Raw genomic sequence first — 12,468 nt, 5'->3', positions numbered from 1 at the left:
GCTCCTGGACATTACGCCTCCATGTTGTCCCCCAGTCCGCCAAGGCGAGCAGGATATCCCTATGAGTCAGGGTGTCCTGAATCAGCAGCCGATCCGCAGCGAGCGGCGATGCCCCGGAGGCCGCCTCCAGCCCAGTAACTGCCCGGGCTGCGCGCGACAAAGATGGCGGGGCAGCCGTCGTTTTGTCATGAAAGGCAGGCGCCATTGCCGCCACTCAGGCAATCCGCAAGGACGAGAGGGAGGGGGGGGGGGGCGATCTTACTGTCCGGGGAAGCAGGCGTTAAACCTCCGGTGTGTAAGGGGTTGTATAGCACGAAAATCACCCTGCCCCTATCGCCAATACAAGTATCTCACAGCCGAGATTCGCCCCAGGATGGGGAATGCCCAGGCGAGAATCAGCAGGGCGGGGGGAAGCGCCGCGCAGGAGCTCCAGTCATATAGAGACCCACCTCGGCCAAGGTGAGGCGATCTGCATCAGGAGAGAGATGGTAGTCAGTGCCGAGAGCGCAACAGTCCCATGGGCAACGGCACCTCCCCCGCTCCTCTCACCAGCTCGGTCTCATGGCGTCCAGTGGTAGTGATCAGCACAGCTACCCGGGCAGCTCCGGAGATCAACGAGATCAATAAATCCTGCGCCGATATAGACTGCAGAGGTCCCAATGGAAAGCAGACGGTTTCTGCACCTTCGTTTCAGCATTTAAACACGGTGTGAGCCAGGAGTAAAGTCAGGATATTCCGCTCATGGTAGGCGGCTAGCGGAGCCTGGAGCTCAGACGTCCGTCCCGTTCGCCATCTTGGCTCCTCCCCCTCTGGTTAATTTTAACCGGGATTACTGTTAGCAACATGTCTTCTACCTCTAGAAGGGTGGAATGCTACCCCCGTCGCCAGAGTTGGCTAGGGGGTAGTATTCCAAAGCGTATGAAACCTTACACAACATGTTTTTATAAAGCCAAACCAAAGATAGCATCTAACCGTGAGGATTATAATGCACTTAAGAGTATATGGTATGGCAATATCCTGGAACAGCTATAAGGACATAGTTCCGAAAGCTGCAGACAGGCTTAGCTCATGCTAGAGCACCATCTCACATACAACCTAGCACTCTGCCTCCAGGATTGTTAAGGCCTGCCATAGGAGTGACTTATAGGTGTATATGTGTCCAGATATAGGTTTAGACATAGATATTCTATATCTAAGCAAGGGGTGATTACACAACCTTGCCCCAGCTGAGTGATCAGCCAGTTGTGTCTGTTTGGATGGCCAGCCAGGGGTGGCAAAAGATAGGCTGCAGCCCCTGGTAGGCCTTGGATGCACCTATGCCCTGGGTACCTATAGTACACTGTACCGGGGCTCATAAGGTGACCCAATCCCAATTGGTGATGTAGAGAGAACAGCAGGGCTGCGGGTCTGATTAGCAGGCCCACAGCCACATTAAGTCGAAAACCAGTGAAGCAAAAAGCAAAAAATTGGGGTGACCATAGGATAGCAGACCCTACTCTCCTACATCAAACTTTCCCTTCCTGGAGGTTTAGGTGCCTTATTATTGCATGTTGTTCGTTATTCTGCAGCTTTTTCTACAAATTGATGCTTTTCTCTAGCCTGCTTACCCTGATTCCTCAATCTTTCCACACATGTTCTGCTGCTCTGCCTGGGCTACTAAAAACTCTGCTGCCGCTGCTCACCCTAAGCCTGGTCTGTTGATGTTAAGTTTGGGTTATGCTAGCTTGCTCTCCGTGGCCTTTCTGCCCTACATTGCTGTAAAGAGGAACTGGGCTACAGTGGACAACATAGTCAAGACTATCTCACCGAGCTCCAATGCTGACTGGGTGTACTTTTCTAAATAACTGAAAAAGCATGCTCCTAACCCTGCCTGTTGCCACTGTCCAGGAGCTCCATCCTGCCCTATCTTTTTAGTTGGGTACACCTTGATGCTTGTTAGGAAATCTCATACTCATACGACCCTAACATTATTGAAAAGCTATGCCTCCAAATGCACATTTCTCTGGAAGAACAAGTACAGTAGTGCTACCAGGTATTTTTGACTCTCTTTAGCTTTATCTAAGAACAGAAGTTCTGTTGAACAAACAGGGCTTATCACAATTCTCATTGCAAGAAGACTAACTTTGTGAGTGAACCTCAACCTAGCTTATCACAAAAAAGATGTCTTATCTCATGGTAGAAAGCAAGATGTCACTACTTAAATGTCTTAAATGTATCGCTAGTGGAGCTCCTTACTGACCAGCCTTTCTTAATTACTACAACGGATAATGCACGTTGAAGTAAAGGTTGCACTCCACTCCTGACTGAATCTACATGCATCCCAGTGCTCAATGCCTGTGACCAACTAGTAGTGGACCCGCTCTCCCCCAGTAGGCTACTCCATTTCCAGGCCTTACTCTGCTACCTTCTTATAGGGTCTTCTGCTGCTTCCAATGGGACCATGATGGGCAGTTACTACGAGGGCTACAATCAGTTTTTGCCCTGTCAGGCCTCCAGTTGTACTACCAGCATCTGGAGTATAAACATCCAGCAGGCATAGGTGCTTTGGTGATGTAAAGGTTATACACAATTTTAAATACCTCATTGAAAAGATGGGTTGGCAGTCGACATTGTCCTCTGCTAAAATGACTTGGGTGTGCATGTTGCACAGCTGTTGGGCATACCTCTTAGATCTGCTTGGAGGGCAAAAGCCAGAACACCAGAACTTTGATCCCAGTCACAATACAGGAAGAGACATCACATGGCCTTTGACAAAGTGACATCATCTCTTTGCTACTCAACTAAACGGCTATCATTTTATCAACCTCAGACACATGTTTGGCTGAGTGGACCTACAGGTAATCGTACTTGTGACCATGGGATCAAAGACATTTCTGAGAAAAAGAATGGGCCTGGCACAGCAGTCAGAAAAATACACAGAAGTACATTTTCATCATGTAAATACGCTAAGACAGCTGCACCTTTTCGGTCACAGTTCTGAAAAACACGGACGGTGGATAATTAGTAAAAGAATACACAAACTTGTTCAATGGCGGCGGTTAAAAATCTAGTGAGCACCTGAGCATTTTCCTCCACTGGGCTCTGATCTGTATTTACAGATTTCTATATCTCACCCATTTGATCGGGAGAGGTGAGGCACAGAATAACTCATTTGACTTTTTACTTAAATAGAAAACGGGCAGACTTTCTGTGTGTATGCACATGTGCAGTTTGTTTGTGGTCGTTTACAGTGACCATAGACATTGAAGAGGGCTCCAGTTCTTGCTGGTAGGGATAGCGCGCCAAGTCGTTCCTCTGTGTTCAAAGCTGAGGGCGGAGCGTTGCTCGTGTATTGTTGTCAAGAGCCGAGGCATAGGGTTTCCGACTGCCATAGCTGCCACCATGTGCAGCCCACTGGAGAAGCCATAGATCACCTGCCACATCCAGAAGTTGCTTAACTACACTGTCTTTGATTGCAAGTGGCTGCCGCACAGCGCCAGTTTTGTTTGTTTGGGCAACTACCAACGGGGCACCGGCGTACTACAGATCTACGAAATCCAGCACGGAGGGGTGCAGCTGCTGAGCGAACTAGAAAAAGCCCAAGCCCATTAAATGTGGAACATTTGGTGCTTCAGTGCTACAGCATCGGTATCTTGCTACAGGAGATTTTGATGAAAACCTCAATGTGTGGAATTTGGAAGCAGCAGAAATCCCAGTTTACAGTGAAGGAGCGCCAGAAATTGTTACTGGTAGCAGAGATGGAACTGTGAAGGTATGGGATACTAGACAAAAAGGTATACCAGTCGCTAACATGGAACCAGGAGAAGGATAAACTAAGAGAGACTGTTGGACTGTTGGACTGTAGTATTCGGACATGCATGCAATCAACAAGAACATGCTGTCTGTGCAGGATATGACAATGGTGATATTAAGCTGTTTGACCTAAGAACCATGTGTCTTCGGTGGGAAACTAACATTAAGAATGGGGTTTGCAGTGTCGAGTTCGACGGGAAGGATATAATAATGAATAAACTGGTGGCCACTTCATTGGAAGGGAAGTTTCATGTTTTTGACATGAGAACCCAGCATCCCAAAAAAGGTTTTGCTTCTCTTGCAGAAAAGGCTCACAAATCCACAGTTTGGCAAGTTCGCCACCTGCCACAGAACAGAGATATATTTATGACAACAGGAGGAGCTGGGAGTCTGCATCTTTGGAAGTATGAGTATCCCGCTCAGCGGACGCAGAAAGATTCTGAAGGCGTGGAGGAGGGGATTGCAGGATCCGTCGCTCTTCTGCAGAATGTTACTGTCCACACAGCCCATTGCTAGCATTGACTGGAGGCCTGAAAAACAAGGGCTGTGTGTCTGCACATCGTTTGACCAGACCGTGCGAGTCCTCATAGTGACTAAACTTTTTTTTTTTTTTAAGAAACATTTTTATTTGCATTTTATAAATCCATAACCTCATAGTGACTAAACTTAATAAAATCTAAGGCAGATTAACATCCAGAGAAAGCGCCACCAAAGACTGGAATGTAACCAAGAATGCTTTTTTTTTTTTAAGTAGCTACATGTGTACATACCTCCGTTGAAAGTTGGACGTTAAAGTGACCTTGTTTGATTAAGAACTTGCTGCCTAGAGGAAGCGCCATAAGCAGGAAACATGTTTTCCTTTGATCCTTTTCAAATGTATATTTCGGGCAAACTTTTACAGACGTTTGTAATTGTGCGGATGAGGGCACCTTTTCTTACCGTTTGGCTGCCCTTGTGTTAAGACAAGACAGCAATTCCAATGTGCCCTACAGGCAGAGGCACAACTAGGGCCAAATTTCGGGCGGGTGGAGGGTTCGAAAAAATTTTGAGGTGGGAGGGGGGCTGATTATTCCATCAACAGGCAGAGTGGAAATGCAGGGGCTCTAAGAAGCCGTGAAAAAATAACAAAGGCGTCATTAAATGCAAATGGTCTTTAAAAGACCTGTGAAGTACTCGGTGCGGCTCTGTGTGTTCCCGGGAAGCTGTCTCGTCCCGGGCTGCCACACAAGCGGGTGGGAGAGTGGGCTGAAGCCCTTTAACCTTAATGGGCGTTGTGCGCCTGCCTGCACGTCATTGTCGGAGAGGCAGGTTTGGACCAGACCCCATTCACAATGTCAGAGTCCCCGGGACAGCTGAAGACAGCAGCCACCGATTTTTCTTTAAATTCCATGAGTATGGCACGTCGCAAATGTACTTGCGACATGGGATGGTGACATTTTAAGGTGGAGCGCGTGCCCCCCTCAAGATGATGGCGCGCTCCCCACAGGTTGAAGAACTCTGGTTTAGATAAAGATATCTCATTTTTAGGTCTCACCTAGCGTTGTAGCGCGCATGCGCTACTCACTCTGCGAGGTGTATATTTGATATATATTTGGGATTTATAGAGCGCCTGGTTACTCCAAAGCGTGTCCCTGCGCTAAGCAATAGCCTCATATCATGGTCAGCCAGAGTCAGAAAACAGTAAGGCCCCCTAATTCTAAAATATGCACCCAAAATGGGCACCCATATCCCAGCATTCCATATAACAGAAAGCCCCACTGGACCACATCCAGACATACCCAAGCCAACATCACTCAAAATAGAGGATGAACTAGAGAGGGTGGAACTCAGACCTGAGACGAGCAAGACATGTACTTGGAGTATTGAAGTTTACTGGTGAGTAATTGAGCATTACCTCCTCGTACATCTTCCTCATCCAGTTCTTATTGCATGAGCCAGTACCTAAGGAAACATATTTTGGTTTAACAATAACATAATATCTGAACAAGAACGAAATTGCAACAGCATAAGATTTCAGATGTGGAGTTAAAGCCCCATCCATGATTTTCATTGGCTGCGTCATCCTTCATGCTAAACGCTGGCTCTTGATTGTAAATGAGGCTTCTTTGTTACCGCCCTGTCTCCTTCTGCGACGGCCCATCCGGACTCGATATTTTACTTGCAGCATAAGACTGTCTACTTCAATTAGTCTGTAAAGCACATTTTTCCCATTCATTCGCGCAATGGCGACACCTTGGTATATTTGTTTTTAGGGTTAATTTACTTTTTCCTTATTTGATGTTTACTTGGCTGATTCGTTCTTTGATTGTTGGCTTACTTTACTTTTCAAAACAAATAGATTCCATAGGACTATCGAAAGAGAATATTACAATATATGTCTCTTGAACTGTAGTAGTTCGCTCAATGTGAAATGTGAAAAAATAAAGAAAGAGCAACACAAGAAATGATACTACTCAGGATCGCCTCAGAATAGCTGGTATCCCATCAATACACATTCGTGTGCCCTGTGTCATCATCTGGGAATCCAAACCGTTTTCTTCCTGTCTCTCTTATTAATCAGAGAGGACAAAGAAGGAAAATCGTATCCTTCTGTACGATACTTCTCTGAAGAAGGAAAAACAAATCGAATGTGTTTGTCAAAGTAAAGGTATTCTCTGAGGTGCAGTGCAAATGTTTGTTCAGTGTGGATAGAGTGAGAATGTTAAAAAGAATGAACTAATGGGATACTATATCCTTCTTACTGCAGAATATTCTATTAATCTCTCATAGTTCTTCTCTTAAAAACAAGGTGAAAAGTGCTAGGCAAATTTATGAGCGGTGCAGCTTGAAACTAGTTACTGCATTATAGGTCGACATGTTTCAGCCTTAGGGGACAACTATCCCCAGCTTTCTTCAGGACCAGGATATATCTATTGTCACTGCCTTTGAAAAAGATATATATATATATATATATATATATATAGAGAGAAAAGATCATACATACAGTCTTGCTGTCATGATCATCGAGCTCAATCCCTTGTGAAAGTATGAAGGGAAAACTCCATCTATGAAAAATAATATTTGAATTACATGTCTTTGTGTACCATTACTCATCAAAATTCATATTTCAAATATTGGTTTACATTATCATATGATCTTAATTTCGAAAGGCTTACCATTACTTAATCATGGGTAAGCCTCACCTCACTCGGCACCAGCTCAAGTAAAGTTCCTATGAGGCCCGCTCTGCAAAAGAAAATAACCAAATATTGTTGGTTTGTCTGGAAAGCTGTTATAAACGAATTTGGAAAGGTTGATGATTTTACAAGTCCAAGAAACATAACATGCAGCCTGTAAACACCCCACAGTTATGAAGGAAAAAGGTCAAATGGATAGCGTGTTCAACTCTACTTTATTTATGCTCTCATAATTGGAGAGAACTCATTGCCACATATATCTCTTGAATTCACATACGTTTCTGCCGAGATAACTACTATAATCGGTCTGCAAGATCTCTTGGTTTAAACTTACTTTATAAAAACCTTTTTTTGCGTAGACTCACACCCATGTTTATGAATTTAAAATAATTTTGTGGCTCCGCTATGTTTAATAGTGCTTTTCTCTGTAAGTTATTATTTGGGACACATCCACTGCCCCTTCATTTTTTCGATAGCACTATGGTCGAACTACAACGCTCCCTTGTATTATTGGGCTTTTTCTCCCTCGGAGTCCCATGTAGACTGTCAGGACGCGAACCTCTAACCGTTCGTTCTCCACGAATGCTAACGTTCGTGCTTAAAACTGTCCTAGGATATTGTAAAGTAACTATACAAGAGCACTCACCTGTCCGTCGGTACCCCGTCACAAAGAGTTGAACTGGAGTGGAGGTACCGAAACGGACACTGCTCTGCTGTTTAATTGTTGTGTAATGGGAGTTTCCTGTTCCGCGCACACAGTGCGTGTCACTCAGTCGCCCAGATGCTGGTAATCATGGGAAATGAAGTTCAACACGTTTAGCCAAATGATATGATGTTCTTTTGTATACGTGAGCGACCACGAGTGTTTCATTCAGGTCTTATTGATTTAATATGTAACCTCTTTTACTTAGATCCTATATGACCATATTGTAAAAGTGCTTGTCCTTAAAAATGGTTTGTATCCGTATGGTTGAATTTGTCAAAGTTATGCAAGAAAAAAGCTGTGCAAGAAAAAAGCATTTTTCATTTGAAAGTGTCATGCTCGATGTTAGTGAGACCTGGTATCGCATTTGTCGGTGCCCAATGGTATCTAGTTCCACATCGGATGATTTCCCTACACCAAATGTGTTACTGGGAAATGTAGTTCTTAATATTCCAAAGTGCTGGTTAATATGCCCGTCAGCATACGACTGTAACTGAACTGGTAGTGGCACAATATAAACATGTGCCCCATACAGCTTGTTTCCATATTGCACTCATGTTATGTGAAATATGAAGAAACTAACAGTGTATGAAAAAGTTGAAATATTAACACAGCATATTTGGCACGTGATGCCTAATAATTTGTTACTCCGCGGCTGAATTATTTTATTGACCCTATTACTGGGAGTAAAAATGTGGGAACCGAAGTTGGCAATACTTTTAAATTTTCATTGTGGGTCTCTTCTTCCAGCTGACTGTTTCAATCTAGTTTCACCCAGATGACCTCAGTGTTCAGTAAGATGGGACTGACTTAAGAGTTGGGGAATCCAGTTCGAGTCTCAGCGTAGGCGCATCATCCTGTGATTGTGGGCAAATCACTTAATCTCTCTGTGCCTACCAAAACAAGCATTTGCAATACAACAGGTCTCGCATTTATGCGTGTTTAAGCTATTGGCATTGTAAATGACACTGCTTTTTATTTATGTTTTAAAAACAAAAATAAAAGGCATTGTTATCTGCAATGTCAATAGCTCAAACTTGCGTAAATGTGAGATCTATTGCATTGCAAATGCTTGTTCTAAACTGAGGTGGTATCTATTTGTGGTGTTAATTCTGTATTATTGTGTGTTTTGAGTGCAAATACTTTACCTTTGGGATAAGTCTGTCTGCTCGTGTCAAGCCACCAAGGGGATGAGCAGGGGATATCTAAAGTGTGTGACCCCCTTACCCTAGCTAAAAGCAAGGATCCCTACTTGGACAAAGGTACATACCTCTGCCAATTAGAGACACCCATTTCTAACCATCTTCTACTGCGGCTACTGCAGTAAATGATGAAATTAGGGATTCATAACAAATAATTCTCCCAAGATGGCCACTGGAGGAAAAAAAAGCCCAAATATAGCACACATCACCCAAACGTAGCCCAATGACAGAAATGTGCCAAACACTTTTTTTTTGTTGCAGTTTTACATTGCGCAGGTATGACCCAAAGGTATAAGAGTGTTTTACATAAGTATCAGTTACATTACACAAGGGCACATTCATTTTGGTTTTAGGTATGGGGAGATTAAGTGATTTGCCCAGAATCACAGGATGGCGAGCTGAAACAAACTCAAACCTAGTTCCCCAGTTGGAGTCTGCTACTCTAGCTGTAACGATGCATCCTCTTCCTTAAGTGTAACATATAATCAAGTGATCAAAAATTGCAAATTATTTAAAAGTGCTTTGTTGCTATTTGAGAACTCAGAAAATATGTCCTCATTTTAGTTGTTTAGAGCACCCTCTAGTAGAGGAGGGTGCAGAGGCAACAAGTTGACCATGCTGTGCAGGCGGTAGGGGCAGTGGCAGCACAACTGACCATGGAGGGCAGGGAAAAGGGTGGCATGGACAACAAACCAAGCATGCAGTACAGAAAAGAGAGACTGTGGCTATATGAAAGACCATGGAGGGTAGAAGGAGGAGGCAGTGGTAGTACAACGATACATGCCATCAGACCTGATTCAGGCAGGAGACTCCTGATGTTTTTAAGCCCAAAATGCCTATATTTTATTTGTCTATTGCCTAAATCTCCTCTTTTTCAATGTAAGCTAATGGGGAAAATCTATTCCCCAGGTATTTTCCAAAATCTCCCTCTTCCCAAGTTCAAAATGTTTGGTACATTGGATCATGGATGGCAGGAGGAATGGGGTACAGACTTGGATAAGAGAAGGCAAGAGGGAGATGGGCAGAGGCACCAAACTGACTTTACAGGGCTGGCGTCCAGGGTTGCAGCAGCATAATACATCACAAAGGGCAAGCCGGACGGCAGTGCAGCAAACGGGCCATGGAAAGCAATATGGAGGGAACAGGGTCATGCACATGGATAACAAAGAGCAGAGGGGAAAGAGGCAAGGGCAGCAAGCTGACCATAGTGTTCAAACAGGAGGGACAGTTGCAGTGTAAGGGACCATGAAGGGCAGGGGGCAGGGTAACGACAGCGGACCAAAAGAGCAAGAGGGAGGCGATAGGGGTCTGCACATGGAAAACAGAGGGCATGGGGCACTGGAAGCCCAACACACCATTGAGGGTAACAATGAAACTATAATGGCATACACCTAGACAACGGAGCGCAGGTGGGAGGGGGTCAGGGGCAGCATGCTGATTACACAGGGGAGAGGAGGGCCTGTGGATGCACAGAGCCCCATGCATGGCAAGTGGGAGGGTTAGTGGCAGCGCAACTGCCATGGAGGGCAAGTGGGAGGGGGTAGAGGCATGCACAAAAGGCCATGGAGGACAGAAGGGAGGGGTAGGAGCTGGACAGAAAAAAGAGGGTAGGGGAAGGGACTCCACAACAGACCATACAGGGTAGACAGGAGGAGCAGTTGCAGCACAAAAGAGCATAGCGGGCAGAAGGGGGTGACAGCAAAATGGACCATGGAGGACAGGTGGGAGGGGATAGGGGCATGTAAATGTAATTTGCACTTGTATAGCGCCTATCACCCAGGGGCCTCTAAGCGCTGTACGAATACCGCTGTGGAACCCTTCCTGGCCTGTTCCTGTGAGGTGTCCACTCCTGGGCACCCCCAAGGTGAAGCCAGGCATCTTAGCGTTATTAGGGCAGGTATGGAGATTAAGCAAGCTATTGCCCAGAGTTGCAGAGTTGAAAACCTGATTAGAGTAGGCACCGAGGCGAGAATTATCAGGTCCGAGGACATTGAGCCCAAGACCCTGCCGCGACGGGGATTGAACCCTGGTCCCGTGCCAGATCTCTGCCTCACTTCTCCGCATGGAACTGAGGCAGGCAGGGTGGAGGTGGCAGAGAGAAGTTGTAGCCATCTGACCATGTAAGGCTGGTGGGAGGGAGCAGCTGAATCAACGGCTTGTTTTATGAAGTATTTAACAAGACAATTAGTACTTCATATCGTCTTTATTCTGTCAACAGCACATCACAAATCAGGACCGCTCTTGCCCCACCAACAGTCAACAGTCAACTTCCTGTGTTATATTGTTGCCACAATACAACCATGGCATCTAATAGAAACTCTCTGAGCCTAGGACACTCTAGTATATTCTAAGACATTTGAGTACAGCAGATTATAATACATTCCTTCCTCCAACTTCTCCATCCATATCTCATAGAAGGAGAAGGGCTGGGGCCTGTGGGGGAAAATGCCCAAACAGCAAAGCTGTCCCCAATGCTCCATCTGAGTTCAACCTTGCATTGGAGAAGACAGGAAATGAGCTACTGAATCGAGAGCATATCTTAAAACTCCTCCGCAAGATCCACTCACTTCATTCTCTAACTTCATCAGATATAAAATTAAAACAGTGGCGTTTCACAATAAATCTCCACCCACTGTGGCAAGAGTAGGATTTTGGTCTTACGTGATTCCTTCTAAAATTTTGAAAGAGAGACTCTGAGTGGTTCTGAGTTAGTAGGAGTCAATCAAAAAATGTATACAGTAGATCGATTAAAGTCCCCAGATGAATTTGAGTAGGAAGCAACACCACAATCAAACAACCTCTGGCACTAAGGACTCACTGCGCACCCCTGAAGAAAAACTAACAATTTGTATGAAAGATGGGGAGAGACAAATGTTTCTCCCCCATCTGGAATTTTTGATGGCTGCGAAATTTAGGCCCTCTTGATCTCAGTTCTGTGTTGTCAGATTCAATGTTTCCACTGCTTTCTGCATGTAGATTTGCCATGGGTTGGTTGTCCCTTCATAGATGGGTTTTAGCATGTTCTTCACACTTCCTACAGGAGCCTTCAAGACTTGGTAGTAATATTTCACCTGCATTCCCTGACATTCTTTGTTTTGTTGCACCAGACCAAACTCCAGGCGAATCAAGCTATTATGGGTGTATTTTGGTAGCTTGAATATGCGTTTATACACCTGGCATTGAGCTTTTTCTAACACACTGTCCGTTTTGCCTGGGAATGCCTGCTGTGCATAACCTGATATTTCCCTTCGTTTAGATTGTAGTAGTTTTCTTAATGGGACTGTCGTTTGACTTTACTGTATGCATAAAGGGTACATTGTTGACTGTCCTCTGGAATTCATTTTATGTAAATGTAGAGTTGTTTTTCCGGAATTGCTGAGCCAAACTCCAAGGTAGGGATAGGATTTTGCAGTGGAAATTGTCTCTCTGCCCACATACCATTAAGCAGCGCTTTTTTTTGTGCAACGCCCGAAGATTATTACTTTAGTCTTGTGTGAGTATGTGATTAAATCATTTGTTTCACTGTAGATGTTTAACGCATTTAGACCCCTTGGTAGGCCAGTTTTGATGTGATCATCACTACTAGATCATCTAC

At 44.8% G+C, this 12,468-nt stretch overlaps 1 protein-coding gene and 1 pseudogene across 7 annotated transcripts in view; both read left to right on the top strand.

The window, feature by feature from the left end:
• Positions 1-12,468, top strand: part of PCM1 (pericentriolar material 1) — a 1,361,399-nt gene that overhangs the window by 26,144 nt on the left and 1,322,787 nt on the right. The gene's annotated exons all lie outside the window — the stretch shown is intronic.
• Positions 3,382-4,441, top strand: LOC144821632 (dynein axonemal assembly factor 10 pseudogene; annotated as a pseudogene).

This window comes from Lissotriton helveticus, chromosome 2_2 (genome assembly GCF_964261635.1).
Source record: "Lissotriton helveticus chromosome 2_2, aLisHel1.1, whole genome shotgun sequence".
Taxonomy (NCBI): domain Eukaryota; kingdom Metazoa; phylum Chordata; class Amphibia; order Caudata; family Salamandridae; genus Lissotriton; species Lissotriton helveticus.
Note: the sequence above shows the minus strand (reverse complement) of the source record. Positions and strands in the feature narration are given on the sequence as shown.